Genomic DNA, 24,138 nt, shown 5'->3' on the forward strand with positions numbered 1-24,138 from the left:
GTCAAAATTATTGAAGTAAATCATGCAATACATTTGCAGGGACTCTTTGCCCATCCTTGCCCTTTCTTTTCTCCCCATGAAGACTTTGATTTGTGAAACCGCCCTTTCCACATTCTAGAGACTTCTAATTTTAGCAGATAAGGCATTTTTGCGATAAAAGGATTTGTCCAGGAGCACTCACTTTGGTGGAGATAAGGATTGCTTTGACTGACAAAAGAAATGAACCTCAAGCAGATAATAACTGTTTATCAAGTGCTGCTCACTACAAAATGCGAAGGGAGTCTAATTAATGTACCCTGTGAGGCTTGATTGGAGGGGGTGAGCAGGCCAAAACTGTTTGCTGTATGCAGGAATATCAGGGATCCTATAGCACAATGATGAAAAGGGAACTCATCAGGTTAGGTGATTGTTCTAGAGCTTTTATATGTTTATACCTTCTTGTAAATCATATGGCTTTTTCCCTATTCCTGATGCAACATGTGCTGTAAAATGTGTTGTTTTGACTGGGGATGAGGACGTCTCTCTCGCTTCACTCTGTGTGGGAACCTTTCTCCCCATAGCAAAATGAATAAAACTGGCTCCCATGAGTATACACACAGTAAGTGAACATACCTTAAAGTGAAATATACACATTTTGTTCAATTGACCTTCCCTTAGAAGAATGTTTGCAAGAAAAAAAGAGCATTGAACTTTAAAAAAAGGAATGACCACCAGAAAAATAACTTGAGAGAGCTAATGCTCCAATAAATATGCTGGTAAAGGTGCTCTCCTTTTAAAGCCATCAATGTGTAGTGAAATATTCCCTGGAAAACACAATCCCAATACGAGACCAGTGCTTGTCTTCTTGTGGGTAAGCGTCTCCACTGGGAACATGATAAACTGGGTAAAATCCTGGTAGCCAAATACTTGAGCAAATTTACCAACCTCTGAAAAAGCCATAGGGGTTGCGTCCACCCACATGTATCCTTTACTTGTGCCCTGGAAATTAGCCACAATCAGGGAGAAATAATTGCACCAGTCTCCAGGATTGCAACCTCTCTTGCCACATCCTGGGAAAATATTCATGACACACCTGCCCTCTCATCAATTCCCCTCCTCACCACCATATCTGGCTTTCAACAACACTCTGCTTTATAAAGAAAAGTACACATAACATAGTAAGGCACTCACACAAATATATACATCCTTATAGAACTATGTTAGGGAAAAAGTGTACAATTGTGGCATTATTGATATGATATGATATGGTATTTATAACGTGCCTATACACAAGTGTTTCAAGGTGCGACAAGGCAAGGGAGGGGGAACAGAGGAAAGACAGACAATGATCCTACTAGGACAAGGGTCATTCAGATCGCGCAAGTGCATGGGAAGGGGGAAGGGGGAAGGGGGAAAGAGCGAGGGGGGAGAGGGAGGGGACATTGCAGTACATGGGATAGTAGAATAAATAACAATAAGTAAAAGTACGACCAGCAGTTGGCAAGTGCAAGGATAAGTGCAGACATCAGGTGTCAAGTGCTGGTAGTGCAGGGGTTGCCAGAAGGTAGTGCAGGTGTGCGTCTGGCAGGGGAGGGGACCTGGGCCCGAGATCAGAGGGTGGCCAGGTAACCAGTGCAATTTTAGTTTCAGCCGGGAAGTCAGCAGGGGAAAGAAGGAGAAAAAGCCGAGGCAAAGAGAAAGGTTTTGAGGTGCTTCCGGAACCAGAGATGATTCTCCTCAAGTTTCAGGGGGCCAGGGAGGCTGTTCCAGAGGGAGGCCCCAGACGAAGAAAGAGATTTACCACCAACTGGTTGCTTGGAGAAGCGACTGACCCTGAGGTAGTTGGAGGCGGATGAGTGAAGAGCTCGAGATGGAAGATATTTAGGAAGAGAGAGTTGAAGGTATTGAGGCCCCATACCCCTGAAGGCCTTGTGGACAATGCAGATGGTTTTGAACTTAATCCTTGCAGCCACTGACAGCCAATGCAAAGATTTCAGCCCTGGAGAGATACGGTCCCTGGGCTTGAGGCCAAGGACAAGTCTTGCAGTCCTGTTCTGAATGAGTTGCAGAGGGTGGAGAGTAGAATCAGGCAGATTTAGAAAGAGGCTGTTGAAATAGTCCAGCCTAGAGAGAACCAGAGCTCTGGAGACAGTGAGCTTCTGGGGAAGGAGAGGAAAGGAAGAATATCTCTGAGGAGGTGCAGCTGGTAATGTGAATTCTTAGAGACAACAGATTTGAGGAGAGAAGGAGAGTGCGGAGTCGAAGATGATCCCGAGATTTTTAGCCTCACAGGTGGGAGCAGGAAGAGGGACAAGACATATTGACGGAGAGACTACAAATACCAGAATGCAATTCAGAGAAAGGCCAAAAATGACCTTTCGGTTTTGAAAGGCTTATAACGAAATGTAACGTACGAAAGGGTTAACTGTTTGTGATTGTCAAATGCAGGCTTCATCTATGATGTAATGAAAATATGACATTCTACCAAAAATAAACACTTTTTGATGTTAAATATTAACATCTGAAAATAATGTAGTTAGTTTAAAACTGTTCTGTGTGATATTGGCCTGGAGGACAGCATAGATTTGGGCAACTAACTTGTGCTTTCTGTGTGCTTTCAGAATTAAATGCCCTATTATATTTCTTCACACTGAAAGGGCGTCTTATCCAAAACAATGGTGCCTTAAATGCCTGCCGCTTCTGGTGGGCCGCTGGTTGCGGGTGCTCTAGAAAGCCACAGGAGGTTGGGAGGTGGCCTCACACAGCTTTCCTTCTAAGGCTGACAGGTAGCTGACACTTTTCAGCTCCCCTCGAGACAGATACACATACACAGAGGGTCTGTGGCCACAAACAAACACACTGAAAATAAAAATTCACGTTAAACCACTTTTTTTGTAAATACAAACATTTGTCAGTAGTCATGGGCTATTATGAGGATTTTTAGTCAATTTTAACACTTGAATCAGCAACCACAAAAATGGCTCAAATTTGTCTACAATTCCTCAAAATAGCTCTTATCACATACAAATACAAATATTTTTTTTACAAAGAAAACGAGCTAACAATGAATGTAAAGGTTTTTTGAATAAAGTCAGGGGACAGTGGGGGAAGCAATGGGAGAAAGCAAACAAGCATACATGGGGGAAGTAAGGCCCTTTTCCTATTGGCTGCCAGACCTTTCTCCAGCCACACCTACACCAAAGGCACTTTTTCTATGGGGGTGTTTTTCCAGTGTTTATCAGATTTCACTGAAAACAGAAAAGCTTAATAAGCAACAAAGCGAAGACTTTTAAGCAAAAATTAGACAGTCATTATAGGACGATAGTTAGTGGGAAGTGAGGGTGAAGAGACATTTTTTGAGGAGTGGAGTGACCCAAGCCATTTTGATATTAGTAGGAAAGCTGTTTGAAATAAAGGAATTGATTGATTGATATTTTAATTTTATTTCTATCGCGCTCATACACAAGTGTTTCAGAGCACGACCAGGCAGGGAAAGGGAACAGGGGAGAACAAAAACAACGTCCTTACTAGGCCCAGTGACATTGAGAACGTGCAAGTGCAGGGTACAGGGAGAAGGGGGAGAAGTGCATGGAAGGGGGAACAAAAGGAGAGTGCGGAGCGAGAAGGAAAAAAAAACAAAAATAATAATAAAATAATAAATAAAAAGGCAACAAACAATGGGAGTGCAGCCAGCAAGTGGCAAGTGCTGGGTTTATGGCAGCAGGCCGTGTAGGTCTGAAAGTGCAGGAAGAAAAGGGGAGGGCTGTATGGGTACAGATACAGACCCCAGTGCAGGGGGTGGCCCGGAGGCAGTGCGTGAGGGTGGCAAGATGAGCAGGTACCTGGGCCCAGAGGACAGAGGGTGGTCAGGTGCATGGTGCCGAGGGAGAGCAGAATCAACAGGGGAGAGGGGAGGAGAAGGCAGAAGCAAAGAGGAGGTTTTGAGGTGCTTCCGGAACCAGAGGTGGTTCTCCTCAAGTTTTAGAGTGGCAGGGAGGCTGTTCCAGAGGGAGGCCCCAGCTGAAGACAGAGATCTACCCCCAGATCGTTTCTTTGAGAAACGACTGACCCTGAGGGAGTTCGAGGTAGAGGAGCGGAGTGCTCGAGATGGGAGGTATTTGCGGAGGGATAGCTGAAGGTATGTTGGAACCAGGCCCCAGAAAGCCTTTTGGACAATGCAGAGGGTTTTGAATTTAATCCTTGCATCCACAGGGAGCCAATGGAGAAATTTCAGAGCTGGAAAGATACAATCCCAGGGCTTGAGGCCAGTTCTGGATAAGTTGTAAAGGGCGGAGAGTAGAGGCAGGTAGATAAAGAAAGAGGCTGTTGCAATTGTCCAGCTTAGAGAGAACCCGAGCTTGGGAGACAGTGAGCTTCTGGGGGAATGAGAGGAAAGTAAGAATACCTCTGAGGAGGTGCAGTAGGAGGTTTGACTTTTTTGATACATCAGCGATGTGGGCAGAGAAGGAGAGTTTGGAATCAAAGGTGACACCAAGGTTCTTGGCCTCGCAGGTGGGGATAGGAGGAGGGCCAAGGGAGGCTGGCCAGAGAGTGAGGGTAAAGGAAGGTGATGGTGTTCTAATGAGGAGGATCTCTGTCTTGCTGGCATTAAGACAAAGATCGTTGGCGGCACACCCGCCAGTTGTGAAGTTAGTGCTGATCGAGGTCATGGTGGGGGGGCACAGATTTTGACAATGTGTGCCGGGCAAGAGTCTCCCTTGCATTTTTACTGTTTTAAGGACTAGGTGATGTCCAATACAGTACCATGAGAGACTTCAGAGAAGGAGAAAGTAATTGGACGGTCAAGGGTAGGGGGCTCCATGGCAGTCAGAAATGGGGCTTTGTCCGCAAACTCTGTTTCTTAGTGTTAATTTTATTGCAAAGCAGATTGATTTTGTCAGTGATGAAATCTTGGATTGGGGAACACTATACTTTATCAGTCCTGATCGGGGTGTTGGTTGATGTCGGGTTTTCAAGTTCTCTTAGGATGGAACAGAGTTATTTACCATTAGAGCTGGCATTAGCTACGGAGCAATACAAGCTCATCTGAGAACCACATGTTAGCAGGCTTGTTTGGTTTAGGTTTTTGGATTTTAATGGAGCATGAAGGATTATGGTGTGGAGAAGGCTTTAGTGGTAATGGTCAGCCAGATCATCAAGATATTTTCTTCTTGGCAGTGCACATGTGAGCATTGTGAGGAGGGTAGGATTGAATATTTCGTTTTTTTGGTGTGTCTGATCAAGCTAGGGTTGAGCAGAGCTGCAGGGTGTGGGGGATGTTTGGCATGAGAGAGGTCGAACTGAATTAGATAATGATCAGACCAAGTTATCTGGTTGATGGTCGAGATGTTAATGGAAATGTTAGCAGTCGGGATACACTCAGGGGTACGTCCTTTGTTATGTGTTGGGGTGGAAACAAGTTGGGATAAATTGATGTCCTGGAGAGCTTGTGTTAGAAAGACAGCTTTGGATCCGAGGGGTTGTTGAAGCCCAGGTTGAAGTCACCTACTATCATGCATTTGTTAGTTGGTTTGAGGAGGGGGTGATCAGAAGGGGGTTGTTGGATTCTGGAGAGCCAAAGGAATTGGATTGGTGATAGAGTAGGAGGATGTTGAGGATCATCGGGGAGTTGATCCAGAGTTTGAGGACCAGAAGTTCATAACCTGGAATGAATGGTGTGTGGATACGTCTGATAGCAAGGGAGCATTTAGTGATAACGGCAACACCAACACCTGGGGTGGTGGAGTTGTCAGCTCTAAGAAATGAGGAGTTTGGGGGAATGGCAAGTGAAAGCAGTGGGCCAGAAGCACTGTGTAGCCAGGATTCAGTGGTAGCAAGTAGGTCGAATTTGTGGTCAAGGATAAGGTCATGAATTTAAATGGCATGTACTCCGATACAGTGTACATTAATTAATGCAAATTTAAGTAGGACTTCCGGATTCAATGGAGGGAGGGGAGATGTCATGTTAGTTACAGGGCTGGTGAAGATAGAGCCCTTACATGGAATGTCCTGATCTGTAGGAAGAGAGGTGGTCAGGCTTGCTGGATGGATGGTTGGCAGCACAAGAGTGGTGGGGCATAGGGGTGGGCTGGTGCGAGAGGAGAGCTTAACCTCCTTGAGTCACTCACAGTAGGGCAGGTAATACCTATTAGATCAGTTTCTGATAAGACTGTCCTTTCCCGGATTCTCATGAGTCTCTGGTTTCCGAGGTGGGGGCAGGAGGTGTAGAGAGAGTCAATGACCTCTGTGTTGGGCGATATGAGCATGGTGGCAGTGTGCTTGAGTGCAATGGGTGAGGTGGCAGCATACTTGGGCACAATGGGGATGGTGGCAGAGTCCTTGGGCCCAATGGGGATGGTGGCAGCATACTTGGGTACTATGGGGGTGGTGGCAGTGTATTTGGGCACAATGAGGATGGTGGTGTTATACTTGGTCACAAAGGGGATGGTGTAATCGTACTTGGGCACAATGGGTGAGGTGCTAGTGTACTTGGGTGCAATGGGTGAGCTGGCAGCATACTTATGCACAATGGGGATTATGGCAGTGTACTTGGGCACAATGTGGGTGGTGGCAGCATACTCGGGCACACAGAGGATGGTGGCGGCATACTTGGGGAAAAAAGGTGATGGTGACAGATTACTCCGGCACAATGGGTCGGGTGACAGCATACATAGGTGCAATGGGAATGATAGTAGCATACTTGGGTGCAATGGGGCTTGTGGCGGTGTACTTGGGTGCAGTGGGGATGGTGGCAGCATACTTGAGTGCAATGGGGGTGGTGTTGGGAAGGGGAAAGCCCTGTCCCATCCCCTAGCACCTTACAGTGAGGCGAGATGCATTTGAAGCACTATGATGGGCCAGGGGGAGGGAGGGCAGTGGGATGGACACCTTCCTGTTTAACAGGGCCCTACTTCAGTATAACCAAATACAGTTTAACTACGTAGTACAGTTTAAGGCGCAAGTGGCATCCCTATTTTGTATAGATATTAGTAATCGTAGGTAGAAGGGAAGGCCTGCGTGGTAAATGTGGCATTGCATGCACTAGGCCCAAATTCACGAGACCACAGAAATCCCCAGTCATGCCTGAGCTCCCATAAGGACAGTTCACACCCTGAACTACAATGTCTATTCATTGTTCCAAAAGTGTTGCAAAGATGTGTTTTTTCACCCAAGAGGAATGTGCCCAAAAGGCCGCTATCAGAGAGCGGTGCCTGGTGTGCATGTTATCTCACACTGGCCAAAGTATGACCCGACTCATTCCTGGGTGTCCAAGAATTATAGCCCCTATAACTGACTAAACCTTAGGACCCCTGAATTCCATGGCACCAGATGCCCTTTGACCACAACCCCAAAGTAACAAGCCCTGAAATGTTCAAAGAGGATGGACAGCCCATATCGGCAAAGTGACAATCATGTGATTTGTATTGCGAGGTGCTGGGAGGGATAGATTATAATTCAAAATGAGGGTGGAGACCTTGGAGCCGGATGGCACAGAGGGAGTGAGTGAAATATGAGTATGAAGGTTAGTGTGCCCTATAAGTTCCATTGTGTATGTCTTAAGGCCTGCCAAGTACACAGTATGAGTGATAAAAACAAGCTGTATAGTAGGAGTAAAATTAATTTGTTTTGTATACTTCGATGTGAGAAGAAGATGAGCCCTGCATCACCCACTTGATTTAAGATGGACGGACTGGACTGGACCAATACACTGCCATCCTTTATGAATAAAGGTGGTACCTGCATAGGGTCCATTCAATCAGTCATTCAGGCTTTTACTGTATGTTTTTGCGTCATCATGACATTGCGTACCATTAAAGGTTTCTGCTTTTACCTCTGTTTGCCAGAATGTTCTTGGCAGAAGAGTTCTTTGCTGTTGCTCTGAGCTGCGTGTAAAATTAAAACTTGTTATCCTTACACGATCGATTTGGGCCTTTCTTTCCTAGTGGGTTGTATTCTCTCTGGTGTGAGCGTTTAGAGGCTTGTATTCAGTGGTGGCAGCATACATGAGTGCAAAGGGGATGGTAGCAGCATACTTGGGCACAAAGGGGATGGTGGCAGCATACCTGGGTCCAATGGGGGTGTTGGAAGCGTACCTGGGTGCAATGGGGGTGGTTGCAGCGTACTTGGGTGCACAGGGGGTGGGGCAGACTATTTGGGCACAATGGGTGAGGTGGCAGTGTGCCAAGAGGCACGGAGGGTGGATGCAACCACTTTGCTAGCAGCCCGCTCATGTTTAGTATGAGAGATCTGGTATATTCAGGAAGGTTAGGGGTGGGCTTGGGTAATAGCTTAGCATGGGGCTCTGCGACAACAGGTGGTGTTCCAGTGATGGGTGGGCATATGCTGTTCTGAATCAGGGCGCATAATGCTGTACGGAGTGACGAGAGTGTTCCGAGTTGCGGTTTCACTCTGCTAAAGTCTTTTCTCTGAGTCTTCTGCAAGGGGAGGTGCTGCTGACCAGAGGTCTTTGCCACATACACTGCCAGAACAGCAGAGCAAGCAGAGTGAGGAGAGTGTTCCGAGTTGCGGTTTCACTCTGCTAGAAGTCTTTTCTCCATGTCCACTGCAAGGGGAGATGCTGCTGACCTGAGATCTTTGCCACATATACTGCCAGAACAGCACAATGAGCGGAGTGAGGAGAGTGTTCCGGTGTTCCGGTTTTCCAGCTTTTCGGTGCCCTGCAGTGACATACTCTCTATGATTTGGTAATGCAGGACCTACAGTTTTCAATCTTCTCCCCAAGGACCCCAATCCAAGTCAAAAGCAAGGTGAGTGGGAAGGAGGAGAATGTGCGAATTAACAGCTTTATGAGAACTAAGTCTGAGCCGTCAATGGCGCCAGAACTTACATTGATGGAACGGAATGCAATGGGCTAACTTTAGCCCTAAAAAGGGAACTTGGGGAGGCCACTACCAAAAGGGGGCTAGTACCAGCCGCAAATAAATTATTAGTCCTAAACACTCATGAATTAACAGATGCAGACATTTTTTGAATGTAGTATGGGCCCCGATGGGAGTGCAGACAAACAACAAGGAACTACCAATGGCTTTCTCTGGGGCCGTGCCTGATCTGATGTTGCCAAGGCAGGAGGAGGCAATTGCCCAGAAGATTTTGAGCAGCAAGGCGGCATCTCTGGAAGTGAAGTGCTTGGGAGCGGATGAATGTGTGGACGGCTTTCCTCCCTCTGATGGCAAGTGCCCAACACCAAATGAAATATTGCTGGTGGAGGAAGTAAAAAGCACTAGCGTGGAAGGTAAGCTGGCTTCAGCAGTGAAGGGTGAATCTGTGGTAGAGGTCACGGCCATAGAACCACTAAAGCCAACAATCCACCCCAAGTGAAGGAAGTAGCCGGGGGGGGGCTGAAGACTTTGGGGTCTTTCTTGAGGCTACAAGACAGCCTAAAGTATTTGTTAATTTGAAATCATTGAGCGAAGAGCTGCGAGACATTCGCCTCAATTTGGATCCTGAGGTACCAATCAAAATCTCCTACTCGGTTTCTTCATTAGAGGACCTGCTTTTCTCCCCGAGAACTTTGAAAGGCCCTACTCCAATCTTGAATTCCACAGCATTTAATACACAGCTCTCCTTGCTGGCTATATTAACAACATCTTTGTTGCCACTTCTGAAACTATATTGCTCCTTAAATGATAATTTGAAAGACCATTACAACTCTATTCGTTCTTGGAGAACTTTATTACCTACCTGCAGTCGAGAGTTGACCAGGAAACAGAGTGCTCTAATTGAGTGCAAAAAAATCTATCCAAGGCACTGAATCTGGAAAGAGAAGAGACAAAACACTTAATGGATTCCCTTTTGGAATTACTCCAAGTAAAGGCATCCATTCAGGTCCAGAAAGTAGGAAGGGCTTGTATGTGTCCTTTGGATCTTTTATCTACGCTACTAATGACCGGTAGAAAACCTACTGTGCAAGAGCATCTGATTATATGAGTGGACGAGGCTGGGCCTAAACTAGGCCATGAGCTTAGTAAGGAATCCTCTATTGTGTTGGTAGCGAGTCCTGGAGAATCCACGACTCGCCAGGTCCCTGCTTTTGATGAAAAGGGAGAGGGGCAATCAAAACACAGAGAGACTTTCAATTCAGGGGAATAGAGATGGCCCGACTAAATTGCCCTACAAGGTATTGCTAGACAAACATCAACTGGGAGGAAATGTTTCCTTCCTGATCTTCCAAAAGACAAAAAAAGTGCAAGAGGCAGAAAGTTCATGTAAAAGGAGTTCCATAACAACAAGACAAGTGAAATCAACGACCGCTATGAAGCCGAAGAGAAGATCAAATGGCGCGAGGGCATTCCTAAGAAACCTCACCACACCCCCCTCCAATTTCACCAAGGGTAACGAAGTAGTAGGTGTGAAGATGCTGGAGCGGTCCAAACCAACGGTGGAGCTTAGACATAAGGAAATGGCACCTGTTTCTCCACCCTTGAATGAAGATACTTCAGGCCCCACAGATGAGCTAGATCTCAACCTGTCCCTCTGGACAGTCCACGACGACTACAATAATGAGGAGGATCCGAGCTCAACTGTGGAGAGCTCAAATTCCTTGAGGTTGGAGGGCTCTTTTTCACTCTGTGCAGCCTTAAGCAACAATAGTTCAGAAGAGCAGTTTCAGTCCCTGGAAGATCCAAGGAGGCAAATGACTCTTAAAAGATAGATCCATTCTGCTTCACTGAATGCGACAGCGGAAGATGCTCAGAAGCGGCCTCATATCAAGGAGAGAAAACTGTCAGAAGTACAACCTATTAAATTCCTAAAGTTTAACAAGTGAGACAAAAATCTTACCGCTGAACGAGAGGATAAGAGGTCCCCTTTAAAAAGTGAGTGTAGGCAGGCTAACGTAAGTTGTTCCTCCATATTCTTGATTTTCACAAAAAATGATGGATTTTGTTGACGAAGACCAGATAGATGCTGTGATTCTCCATTTGAACTCAAGGTTAATTAAAGCATCCCTCGTGAGACGCTCTCACCTATTGCTACCATGGGGCTTTGATTTGACTGAGCTTTCGGGACGAAAAAGCCCATCCAGATCAGTGGTGCAACAGCATAACAATCTTAAAAATAGTCCAATAGACTCAAAAATTGATTCTTGCAAATCGCCTAAGAGTGAGGTGGGGATGAGGCAGACAGAAAGCAAGGTTCCAACAGCTATTAGCCCAGTGCCCAAATGGGAGAGTCCACTAAAGATAACATTTGCAAGTCAGCGCTTTGGAGAGCAAAATGTTTCTCTTCTGAGAATGGCAGAAATATTGGAACTGAGAAATCCGCAAAAAGGAAAAGAGATGGTCCTCGACGGGAATTAACAGCAAACACCGGGATTGAGTATAGGCTTTTGGAACACAAGATGGTTTTCCCATTTGGCAAGGGACAAGGATGCTACTTGGGGGAAAATGGAAATTCTCTGCTTACAAGATATTTGGCTAACAACTTCACCAGCCTATTATGGTTCCAGCTTACACATTAATCCTGCCTCTGTGTGGCAGAAAGGCAGGCCTCTTAAAACTAATTAAAAATGGAAGGGGCTTTAGTGTGGTCAATTCTAAATGTCCAAATAGATTTGTCCAAGCTATTTGTGTCAGAATGGGAGGGCTGCTCTTGATAGGCATTATTTGGGTGCCAATTATAAATATCTATTGGAATCCAAAGTGAATCGACTCGCCTAGACTCTTGAAGTCTGTTAAAGATCTTTTTGATGCATTTTGGGGAACATTTTGGATCGATTTAATCTGTGTGGGTGGTAATCTTAATGTGCCTCATCTGTTTCAAGAGGGAGGGAGGCTGGATGAAATGGCAGACAATGAGGGAACTGAAATTAAGAGGGAGCTCGATTGGTTAGAGCTAATGGAAGCATGTAACCTGCAAATGATCAAGGGTTTTGATGAAGGGGGTGGCTCCCTGGCAACAACTTGGACAAATGGGGTTAATTCCTCCATGTTGGATTACGTGTTTGTCTGCTTAACTTGAATGAATGGGCTATCTCCTTAGGAATCCAGCCTAAAAAAACACAGATACCACTCCCTCCTGAAACTATCAATACAAGAATTTATGCCAGTGGCCCGAAAAGACATCTGGAAGTTTCCCCTGGAGGTGTCCAATTTAGGCAACCGGTTGAGAATCAGGAGGGATGACATAGGGCCTTACAAATACATTTTTCAAAATTGGGAATGGGCCAGGAGGGAGTGAATTATGTCTCATTATTGCACAAATTTAGAGTAATAAGCAACTTCTCGAAAAGTCAGGGAATGGCACATGTCCATATTTACGATGCAGAAATGGCAAGAGAGAAGGGTAGGTTAAGAAGAAATATAGGCGCCTTAAAACAAATTAAGGGGGCTGCACCAAATTATTAGTTTAAAGCTAGAAAGCAAAAATTCAGAAACTGGGCAGCAACCCATAGAGAGAAATAATTAGAGGCAAAATCAGAGGCCATGCAAGAATGATATTGAAAAGGTATATGCGGGCAACCTGGGATTTGCTCAATCGTTTGGGAGCAGTAAAATTGAGGCCAGCCTCTAATATGGTGTCCGAGGACAAATAGTTAGCCCATTACAGAAAAACATTTGGCAAAAAGGAGGGGATCTCTGCGGCTAAAGGCAATTTGAAGGGGGGAGGATGTTCCTTAAATTTCGACGAGGGTGACTTGCTTACACTTATCAATAAGGCAAGCAGATCTAGGGCACGAGGGCCAGATGGCATCACAAACATGATGCTAAAAGAGGCCCTCGAAGAATGGGCGGCCTTCATTTACCCCCTGTTTTAAAAGAAATCATGATGTTGGAGACTACTCTACAATCATGGAAATCCACAGTGATTGTCCCAATCTACAAGGGTGGCGAAAGCGCAGATCCATTAAACTACCGCCTGATTGTGCTTCTCGACACGGTAGGTAAGATTTTTGGGGGTATCCTGCTATCTCATTTGAAAAAAATGTATACCAATCGCTGGAAGAGCTAATCCCAGACAAACAGAGTATGTCAAGAGTGTGGGGACTGATCTAAATTTGTTCCTGCTAAATATCTTGAAGGCAGAGTAATGGAAAAAGGAACCCAAATATATATGGACTTTGTGAACATTAAAAAGGCATTTGACAGCGTAGAAAGAGAAACACTCTGGGAAAAAATGGAGGAGTGGAGATGCCCTGAGGACCTGTTAGCAGCCATTCGGTCGCTGTATTCAGACACCAACGTCAAAATCAAGCTAAACATGCAAGGGCTTGTGTCTGATCCAATTACAACAGCAAGAGGGTTGAAACAGGTTTGCCCTCTTGCACTGACCCTTTTTAACCTATTTTTGTCAGATCTATCAATCGATTTGGATGGGGTGAAGGCGTTGCCCCCCAAAATTAGGCACAAAAAAGATAGCCAGACTGCTTTTTGCTGACGATCTGGCACTTCTGGACAAGACTCCCATTGGGCTCCAGCAATCCTTGAACGTACTGCAGGAGTACATGAGGAGTAATGGTTTAGAAATTAACCCAGCGAAAACTAGGATCTTGACATTTGGGTGCCAAAAAAAGAAGGGAGTTTCAGGTTATAAATGGTTCTTTCAGGTTATAAATGGTTCTTGGATGGGGCCGCTCTCCTGGAAATTCAGTCACAGACCTATTTTGGCACCTTGGTTAACAACAAGAAGGATGGTGGTCCAAGGTGCTTGGCCCTAAAAAAGAAAAATTCTATGTTGTTGTCTCAAGCCTTACTGATCCATGGGAGGTTTGGTAAATTCTCTTTGAAAGCTGCTATCAATTTATTTGATGCCAAGGTTTCTCCGGTGTTGACCTTTGGGGCAAAAGGGTTCTTATTTACATTGTACAAGCTGTTGGCTACTCTGGAAGGAACATTTTGGAGAAAGCTCCCAAAATTACTAAAATTGGCAGCAACTTCATTGATAAGGTATAAATCAGGCCTTATTTCGTTATATGCCAAAACATCCTGGAAGATGCTATCGCTATATCGCAAGTGTCTACTTGAGCCTGTGGCACTCCCATCTGAAATTCTTGCACAGCAAGCGGGGTGGGTGGAACCCGACATACTGGCTCAATGCAAGGACCATTGTAGAGCTCTACTAGAGTCACTAGGCACAAATGCCGAACTTCTACTGAATAATCCAGGCAAAGTCAAGGGTAAGTTATGGCCACAGGATTGGATAAAAACTCTTGAGGAGAGAAGTTCCCATAGGTGGCAACTGGATCTGAGTGAAGAGGCCAAGGCATTTAGTACAAGGCCCGACACCTAAAGCTTTTTCCATCCCTGTGGTATAGAACAAAGTTTATGAGAATGAGATTCAATCTGCTTCCTACCAATGAATTATTGAACGGTATGGTAAATCAGACGAAAACCGATGCAGATTTTGCCAATATAACAGCCAGGTGGAACCATTGGGGCACATTCTGGTGGACTACTGGGGTCTCAACGAACTTAGAACTAAGTTTCTGGGTGAGTGCATAAAGCTAAGGCAATGCCTGGAGGCAGATAACTTTTGGACATGGCTTTTGGGTTGCAAAGACTTTGGTCAAATGTTTGCCTCGATACAGTTTTTGAAAGAAGTGCTCCAGATTTAAGAAGGGGAGGATTTCTTTAAATGGAGAAATTAATGTGTGTGGATTTGGGTGGTTTTGTTTTAGGATGCTACTGTTGTGAAACGTTTTTAAGCAATTGATAAAAGTTTGTAGGAAACTATGTAATCAATAACAAAAAATGCTGGTACAGTAGTGCAAACTGGCAGCAGAAAGGGGGTGGGGTTGGGTAGTGGGTAAGAGTGGGATATCGGGCTCGAGGATACCAGGCAAGGGGAGGAGGGAGTGTGAGGGCGCTTTACAGCATGCTGCATCTTGTAGTCAGGCATGTTAGTACACCAGACCGTCTGCGCTGAGTGCGCGGATGCTGGTAAAAGCATTTCAGGAGGCAGGAATGTCATGGGAGGAGGGAGAGGACCAGGGGTGACACAAAAGGGATATGGGTCACTGCCTGATTGAGGTCAAGAGTGTGAACCTAAGGGTGGACCGTTCTGGGTAGGGGTAGCTGTTCATGTAGGGAGGTGGCAGATTAGGTTGTGCTACTGGTGCAGAGTAGTGTTAGCAGTAGACACCAGGTCAGACACTGCTTCGTGCTGAGTTCAGGTGGTCTTACCTTGAAGAAGATGAGTAGCAGGGGTTCCCTGTGCGTGTTTGCAAGGTGGGTTGTAATCAGAGACACCAGCTGATCAATATTGAGAAGTTTTTCGAAGGTGGGTTATGGGCTCAGTGTAAAGCGTGTCATTACAACTCAGCAGGATGGCCATGCCCGGACAGGGCCAGACAGGAATGAATATACTCATGTGTGGGCATTTGGAGGGGACGGGCCTCGCCTGTCAGCTCCCCTGGATTGGGCCCTACGATGTGGTCTGTGGACAATCAATTGTGAGTGTGGTCGGCTGCAAGATGCTCGAACTCCACAGCTGCGGAACTGCAGATGTGGCAACGGCCATATTTTAAAGGCACTGGGGCTCTGGTTGAAATTTCTGTGTCACGGCAAAGCCTAGCTCAAGGTCAGTTGCTCTCCTCTGTGGAGCGCAGTCATTCTATGGAGCACACTTTAAGGGTGCAAAGCTGCAATGGGGGCCTGGATCACGAGGCTGTGGTGCTTCTGCAAGTGGCCAGACAGGAATGAATGGCCTCGTGTGTGTGGGCCTATGGAAGGGGCCGACCTCGCCTGCCGGCTCCCCTGGATTGGGCCATATGATGTGGTCTGTGGAAAATACACTACGAGTGGGGCCGCTGCAAGATGCTCGGACTCCACAGCTGGGGAACTGCATATTTAGTAGCCACCTACTGTGTTCCTCATCAAGCCTGGAACTGGTGCAAATGTGAGTATTGTGACAAAGGAGGAAACCCAGAGTAACAAAGTTTATTGAATGTGATATAGGCATTGCCCATGCCACATTCCTCTCAAAAGGAGAAGTGCTAAATTTGATATAGGTGTTGCAGCAATTCTCAATCACACCCTTAATGCATCGTATTTGACATCCTCATCATACCACTCCTGTTTAAATACAGATACCCCTAAGTAAAGTTTACAAGGGGATAATTTTCCGTATCCCGATAGTGTACAAAAGAGGTGGTATGGATGTTACTCCTTTATTTATGCTCCGGGGCATGCATCTGATTTGTGGAGGCAGAACATGTCCGCACAATCGGAGTTGCGTTCTCACCTCCTTTGCCCCCCATGTCCAAAATTTACTTAGTTTAAAAGCCAGCATGGCATTCACGTGGTGGAGTAAAACCAATAGATCACTATTGGATATGCCTGCTTTATACCGGAAAACAGCAGGCAGATTCCATAGGAATCCATTGTAAATTATGCCTGTTTCACCTAAATGGCAGGCATTTTTCATTCATTTATTTTTCGAATTCGAAGTGCATGCTTTATTTTGTCAATTCGTAGTGCAAATGATAAAAATGGCATGGTGGCGACCATGCTGGTGACCTGTTTGCACATACATAACATTTGCCCTACATGCATTTATTTTACATGGCATCCAGAATGTTCTACTAAGTTTTGCATAATAGGGATATTCCCCCACATGACTCACTGTCAAACACTTTACATGGGGTACAAACTCACAGATCGAAATATTCTTTGCCCTGTTATCCATGAAAAGACGATCTTAAAGTGAGCTATGGGTACCTAAACTGCGAAAGTCATCCCCTCACCCAAATCCTAAGTGTGAAATTGCAGTCATAACCAGCTTAATCTAAGATGCACTCCCATCTCCCTGTACACTCACTATTAGCACACTGCTCCACTTTGGTGCCTCAGCCCAGAGCCTGGAACCTGAATCCACTACTCTATTGATCTAAGCTATAATGTATTAATTGTGCTTGCCCACCAACAATGGTTAACCTTTAATACAGACTTTTTAAGTCACCTTTGAGTTTTAAAGTTTGGAAAACACATGTCTACATCAAGAACAAACACATTAAAATGTTGACTTCAAATACCATAGTGCCCTTATGAGAACTGGGTTCATTTGTTTTTTTAAAGAGAGTTGTTTTAATGTATGTTTCCACATGTGCCATGTTGACTGGTAGATTGATAAGGACATTGTTCCAACGCACGTCATTATTTGTCCTATACCAAACTTCGTAGAGTTGGAAGTCAGCCTAGTTTCTTTCAAAAATTGAATAATGCAGCACAATTAGGTAAATGGGAATCCAAGCTAGATTTATATAGTATGCCATCATCTTACAAGCATGCTGCGTGATCCGAGAAGGTTTGTATGAGGTAATTCATCAGACGGTTGAAAGCCACTGGAACAAGCCATTAACCTTGACATTGGCTGTCCCAAGTCTTCATTTTAAAGAGGAAGTGCACTTCTCAGCAAGGATAAGTCAGCTACTGCAGCCATTTTGGAACGTCTATCTTATCCATGCATGACCATCTCCACATCTGTTTTCTCTGTTGTCCAGTTTTGGAGATACACTCAAATAGATTTAGAAATAATAAATGATGTCAGTGTAAGTTCTCAATTGTGTGTGTGTGTGTGTTGTGTGTGTGTGTTTTATTACCCTTGGAGAGGTTAAACATGTACCCCGAAAATGATCAATATTTTGGACAGAAGCACATTGCTGTGGTGTCTGAATGCTGTCAGATAACTGAGACACAGGGAAATATAAATATTACTAGATTTAACTTCGGTTATTGTTTTCTGTCAGTTTTGTCAAAATTTGATGTAACTTAAATAAAGTGTATGTTGCTTCAGGTACTATTTTAAAGTAGTGAAATAATTTGGCGTTATTACTGAACTGCATTACAAACAACGTAGACCTTAATTGTCCATAGTTCGTTTCATTCTTGAAACTCTTTTAGATAACACTATCACAGTAATTAATAAAAACAAATTTAAATAAAACTTGTCCTTAGAACGTTTCTTTAAAAATATGCAGGGCCTTCTTAAGGGTTTTTGGGTCCAGGGCACAGATGCCTTTGACCCCCTCCCCTCCACCCCCAAACCAAAAATAATAAGGGATTCTTATTTTTCACTCCCCCTCCCCCCTTTGTGATCACAATCTGTAGCCTGTTATGCTGTACCCTTCAGTGATTAAAAAGCATGAATACTCTTTTCAGGTCCTCTTACCACATCCTTTCTGGAATCAGAATAAACAAGCAGCATTTGTAGGGCAACATTAGCAATTCACATTGAGAGCGCTTGTGCACTAGTTTAGGAATAGGATAACATTTAGCAATATCAACCATGAGGAATGTACACAGCTGCAATTTAAAAGCAGGACGCCGATCAGTAGCAGTATTGAAAAGGTTCACATAGCCCAGCATAGACATAGACAATTGTGATCCTCACAGAATGTCAAAGTGCTAAATCTTGGATACAGGACAGGAGACAAATTGTTAGCAATGAGGACTAGAAAGTGGATACTGATTAGGATCTACCAGGAAGGCGCACAATGCAGGAATAGACTGAGATGACATGAAGACCTTGTGCTGTTCACTATATCTATGGAACCATCATCCCAGGTCTTTGCCCTAAGACCCGGCCATTCCCTTCCTCCTTGTGGTCAAAATGGTCTCATGTCAAAAAAGATATCTCTTGTCTTCTCTTCACACTCCTGCTTCTCCTCTGGTTCCCCCTTGAAACCTTGCCACATACTCGTACCTCCACACATCTCAGTCTGAATCCCTCCGGAACAATGTCTGTTACATTATTACAACTTCCTTTGTGGAAATGTGCATGACCTGCAAGTTTCTCTCTGATGTTTCTCCTGTTATGCTTCTGATGTTTCCTCCCAATCTCCTTTCTCTCTCAGGTATTCCCTGCAACCTCCTCCAGATGTCTCCTTTCGATGTCCTCTTCTCCTTGAGTGTCTCTTCCAACCTCTGACTCCTTAAATTGTCTTCCTTCCTCCTGCCTCCACATTACAATATCTCCTCTGCCCTCTTCCCCATGTCACCCCCTCTGTACCTCTAATTTTTCTTGTTTACTATCTCCTCCAACCTTGTTTCTCACTCTCATTTCTGCTTGCTTCCTGATATTCTCCTCTCTAGATTTCCTGGCTCCCCCCTTCATTAAGGTTATCTTGGAACCTTTCCTCCTTGTTTCCCCTATTTGCCCTTCCCTTGTTTCTCTCCACCTTTTCCCTTCACTTCCCAGTATCCATCATCCACCTTACATCAGTCACCTCATTCCCTTCTTCTCTGCCTTTTCTCTCACCTTCTCCTATCCTCCACCTTTGTCTGCTCCATTGCCAACTCTCAGTACCTCCTCCTGAATCTTTTACAACTCATTACCAGCTCCAATTACCACACCACTGTGAAACTCCCTGTACATTACAAAGGTTCCCAGCTTTTCTTCCTGGTCTGTCTGGTCAGGAAGTGAGTGCAGTTGTGTCCTGTGAGTAATACAATAATTGCTTTGGAGTGTCAAAGTTTGCCCATCTAAAACACCTGATTGCTATGGCAGTGCAGCAAAACAAACGCAACTTTCTTCAGGCTCAGCACCATCTTTGTTTCTACAAAGGCACGCAGGGCTCTGGTATGCACAACACCCTCACTCTGGTTGTTCCTCTGTCTCTGTTACAGGGTGTCGCTAACTGAATATTGCTTATTTACCATGCAAAACAGAGACAGTAAAAATCTCATGCACAATGCTCCCTGCTGATCTCCACCACCAGGTAGACTAGGCCCTCCAAACTTTGGTTCTCAGGTCCAGACTACCTTCTAACAATTTCTAGGAGAAGCTTGCATTGAGACGGTCAAGAAACAGTCCCCTGCCCCAGTCCCGGGGATATAGAGGAGTGGGGTCCTTCGAGTTCCCATTGCTGGTCTACCATAACACCACAAGTGGTGGCACACTGCCAGTTCTGACCACCACAGCCCATATGGCCAGGCACCAAGCGGGGACTTCACCACAACATAGAGTAAAAGTTAATGTCTGAATGTGGGTAGGGACGAAGCCTGGTTTGCCTAACGTCTCAACCCTTCTGTAAAGGCATAGCAGGATGAATATCAATGATCTGGAGGGTTGCCCATAGCATTGCCAGTGGCTTTTGATTAATTCAAAGCCTTCCAACTCATCACAATTTCCAGACGTGGGTCCTAATCTTGCTGGTCCAGGGGTATAGCTCAGGGGCAAAATGTTTGTCTTGGAAGCAAGACAGCATGGAACAACACAGGTTAAACTGGTCTCCAGTATTAAGAAGGTTATGAAAGATTGATTAATACGTTATTGGCTATAGACACAAGATACACCTCATTGGTGGGGCATAATGAGTCTGAAACATAGTTTGGGTTTGCTTGTGGTCCCACTGCAGAAGGAATGCGCCCTAGCAGTTCAGTCTATACTTCCCTTTTGGGGTGGGAGCAAGCATGATTTATATATGCACGTTTCCCTTCTGTAATGACATAGAAGTTTAAAACACTTTTGTGTTGGATCACTTCTGAAGAGAGCTACATTCAGATACCCATATACAGCTCTTAATATGCAGATCCAGCATTCCAAGCACATGCAGATACAAGTTGAGAAAGACCCCTGCAGCTAGATATTAGGCCTTTAATGGTGATGTGGCAGTCACGTCGACATGTGTAAGTTTAGCGACATATGTATATGTTAGCCACGATAAAATAGAGCTTTAGGAACATAAATATACATGCAGCAGCATGCACACAGCTAAAAAATATTGGCAAAGTATTGAAACCACATGTAGCAAAACCTTTAAACATATTAGGGCAGAGTGTTTTTCTTCTTGAGGTAAAAGTGGTTTTCTTTCTGCATGCATTCCTCTTTTATAAATATCACAGGGCCTGTGTAGCGGCCTTGTAGTTATGGTTAAGTTGCTCAACCCATAGGAAGAGCACTGTTTGGACGGCTTATAGCTTCGCCACCCCTGGATGAATTCTAGATGAATCCTCACAAAACTTTTCAGAGCAATCCTGCGAAGTTTGGTGAGGTTTCGTTAAGGGGTTGCAAAGTTATGGGGGGGTCCCAAAATGCATGGTTTTCCCATAGACACAATGGAAAATAAATTGTGCTCACGCCTACACCCCAAACTGCTGGACAAATTTTCACCAAATTTGAGGCAGCAGCGGCAGCTTGGTCCCGAAAGCATGCTTTTGTAATTTTGGTGTAAATCCATCCAGTAGTTTCTTTTAAAACGACCAAAAAGTAGGTAAAAAGAAATTAGTGATATCTGGGTTCGGTTCACAGATTCACTTCCCTGTTCGGCCCACATACAGGCCTCTGATAGGTCCAGAGGCAGACGTGAGGCCCGCGGACATCAGGCGCACACAGTGATTGCTCAATACAAAACGTAAAGTGCGTCCGATTTTTGGAAACGCCCGCCATGTTGGATCCGCGGACAGCCGCATCTGCTTTGAAAAGACATTTGGGGTTAATTGATGGCTGGAAGAGGGTGTAGAACTGGTAGGGAAGTGGAATGAATGTAATGCAGAGCTCTGTTTGTATAGGTGAACAAGGGTTTGGAAATGCTGCCGGGTCTCGGCCAATTTCGGCATCCGTGGACATCATTTCAAGTGTGGGGGGGTGAGTTTTATTATCGCACGTGTACAATACATACTTGTTATACAGTTAATTGTGTTGTGGTCAGTAGCACCCCCAGAATATGTGCACTGGGCACAATCAAACACATTATTAATATGTGTATTGTAATTATAGGTAATGGAGTAGAAGTATGGCTAGAATCACCATAGTAGGAATGTACGTCAAGTAATTGTACATAATGTAGTTGGAGTACAAAGTGTTTGTAATATGGAGGAATTATTTAATTGAATTGTATACAGTACTTATGATTGTAGTACAATTGAGGATAGTGCTCACAGAATATGTAGTTGATTAAGATTGCTGTGGCTACATCGTGTTGTAGTATCATGCAGCTGCCATCTCTGGTTTCCTTTTTCTGGAGAAAAAAAACTGTATAATGGGTTAAGCATGGTAGTTCAAAAGCAGTAGTGATATACAGTTTAAAATATAATTTTTTTTAGACCCTCATAAGCAGTACATTTTCAGTACTGTGTTTGGTACAACATTAGTGTATGACACACTGCTGTTGCTTTCAAATTACATAATCCAGACAAATAACCACTGAACAGGTTATCATGCCGTGTTCTTTCGAGAGAGGGCGCCTGCTACCTTTTTTGCTAGTTAGAATATGCCTACAGGTATATAACTATTTCAAGCATTCCCTTAATTATAACATACTTCAAACAACCATACTAACACCTGAAACACGTGTATGGGGTTGCTGTTGGTACTCTTGTTCAGAGGAGAATTGCCATAGCATTTCGGTGCTGGACTGCCCATGTGGGTGGGACAAAGACTGATATGCAAATGGATATTTCCCATCTGTGAAAGGTACAGTGAGCAAAAAGCATATGGCTGTGAACTCTCAAATTGGTTAAAAACCACTGAACAGGTTATCATGCCGTGTTCTTTCGAGAGAGGGGCACCTGCTACCTTTTTAGCATATTCTAACTAGGTTAGAGGTTAGAAGATGTTTTGTTATCTAAGAATTGAGATGATGTATTTGAAGTGCTATGCAATGAAAGGTGTTTTTGAAGTAGTTAGATACGTGTTGGTGTATTCTAACTAGATTGACTTCCAAAAGTGTGTTTGCAGTATTATGGATGTAGTTAGATACCTGCTGGTGTATTCTAACTGTTAATTGTGCTATGGTTTTGTGACCAAATTTGTGCTTGATAAATGCAAATAAATAAATAAAAATATCCGTATTGTAACGAAGAAAGTAATGAAGAAAGAATTCCTGCATTGTAACAGAGAATGTATTTGCGTATTATAACGATGAAAGTAACGAAGAATGTATTCCTGTACTGTAACAAAGAAAGTATTCTTGCAATGTATCGTTTAAAGTATTCCTGTAACAGCCCCTCGATGCCCGAGGGCTGCTGTGCACTTGATAAATGCAAATAAATAAAATAAATAAACCTATGGTTTGGGGTAATGGAGGTATCATTACATTCAAACCACCGACTTTTTTTCTTCACATATGCAGTGTAGTGCCCGGAAGTAGTTGCGGTACCAGCGTGGTATATTATACCTACTGTTGTGAAGGTTTTCTTTCCAAGAGATACTTGGCCATGTGGGAAGCCTTTTGGTACCACTTGCATTGTACCTTAGAAGCATTAGTATGACATATTAGCTATGTGAGTTTATTTGAATTGTGGAATGGTTGTCTGAATTGCAAAAAGGGCATACTATGCCATGATTTGCATTCTGCAGAAGCTGGTGAAATGGAATAGATTCACAATTTGGTATGGATACATTTAGAAATCGTTCATTAGGGATGCTGTCTTGTGAAACATGGTTGCATTATGCTTCCACATGTATGAAATCTGGAAGATTTCATTTATAGTGATGTTTTTGGTTTCCAGTACTTATAGTAAGTACATTGGGAATTTGTGTGGATCTTCTTGGATGCTTATGGTACATTTTACTATTCGTGCACAGTAGTCAAATTCTTGCCTTATACCTGATACACTGTAAGTGTTGTCAGGATTATTTGGAGTATTACTGTGAAGGGGGAGCATTTGCAAACAGATCTGCAAGAGCAGTTTAAGTAAATGTTGTGAACAATTGGTGGCAATTGATAGAGAAGATTCATTGTCACATTAGTTTAAATGGACTGGAGAGTTCTGTTTGTGGTTCGTTAGATGGGTCTGCAGATCTTTCTGGAGAAGAGACATTTGTATCTTTCCTTTCTGATTGATGTGAAGTTGACTTTATACTAGACAGGTGTGTGGTTATATTTTTTGATGCAGGAGTTGGTGAATGTTTGTTTAGTGGTATTGTTGGGAAATCTGCTATGGCTTCTGTTTCCATTATTTGTCTTTTAAAATTTTACTTTTTTGAGGTACAGGATATATATCTAGAGGAGGGGTGCCCATAGCCTGTTGTATTCTAAGATGCAAGGAATGTCAGCATTGACTCTATTTGCATAAAAGTTAACTCAGAATAGATAATTGAGTGTACACAGACGTGAAAGTGCTACGTAACTCATACCTTCTTTAAAGACTGTGCTGCCAATGTCAATCAATGCTTGATCTAGGGTTAGACCTTGGGATTTGTGAATATTGACAGCATTTGCAAGTGACATAGAAAATTGCTCTATGCGTAGGTACATGT

This window comes from Ambystoma mexicanum, chromosome 4p (genome assembly GCF_040938575.1).
Source record: "Ambystoma mexicanum isolate Mex_15411 chromosome 4p, UKY_AmexF1_1, whole genome shotgun sequence".
In the NCBI taxonomy this organism is placed as follows: Eukaryota; Metazoa; Chordata; class Amphibia; order Caudata; family Ambystomatidae; genus Ambystoma; species Ambystoma mexicanum.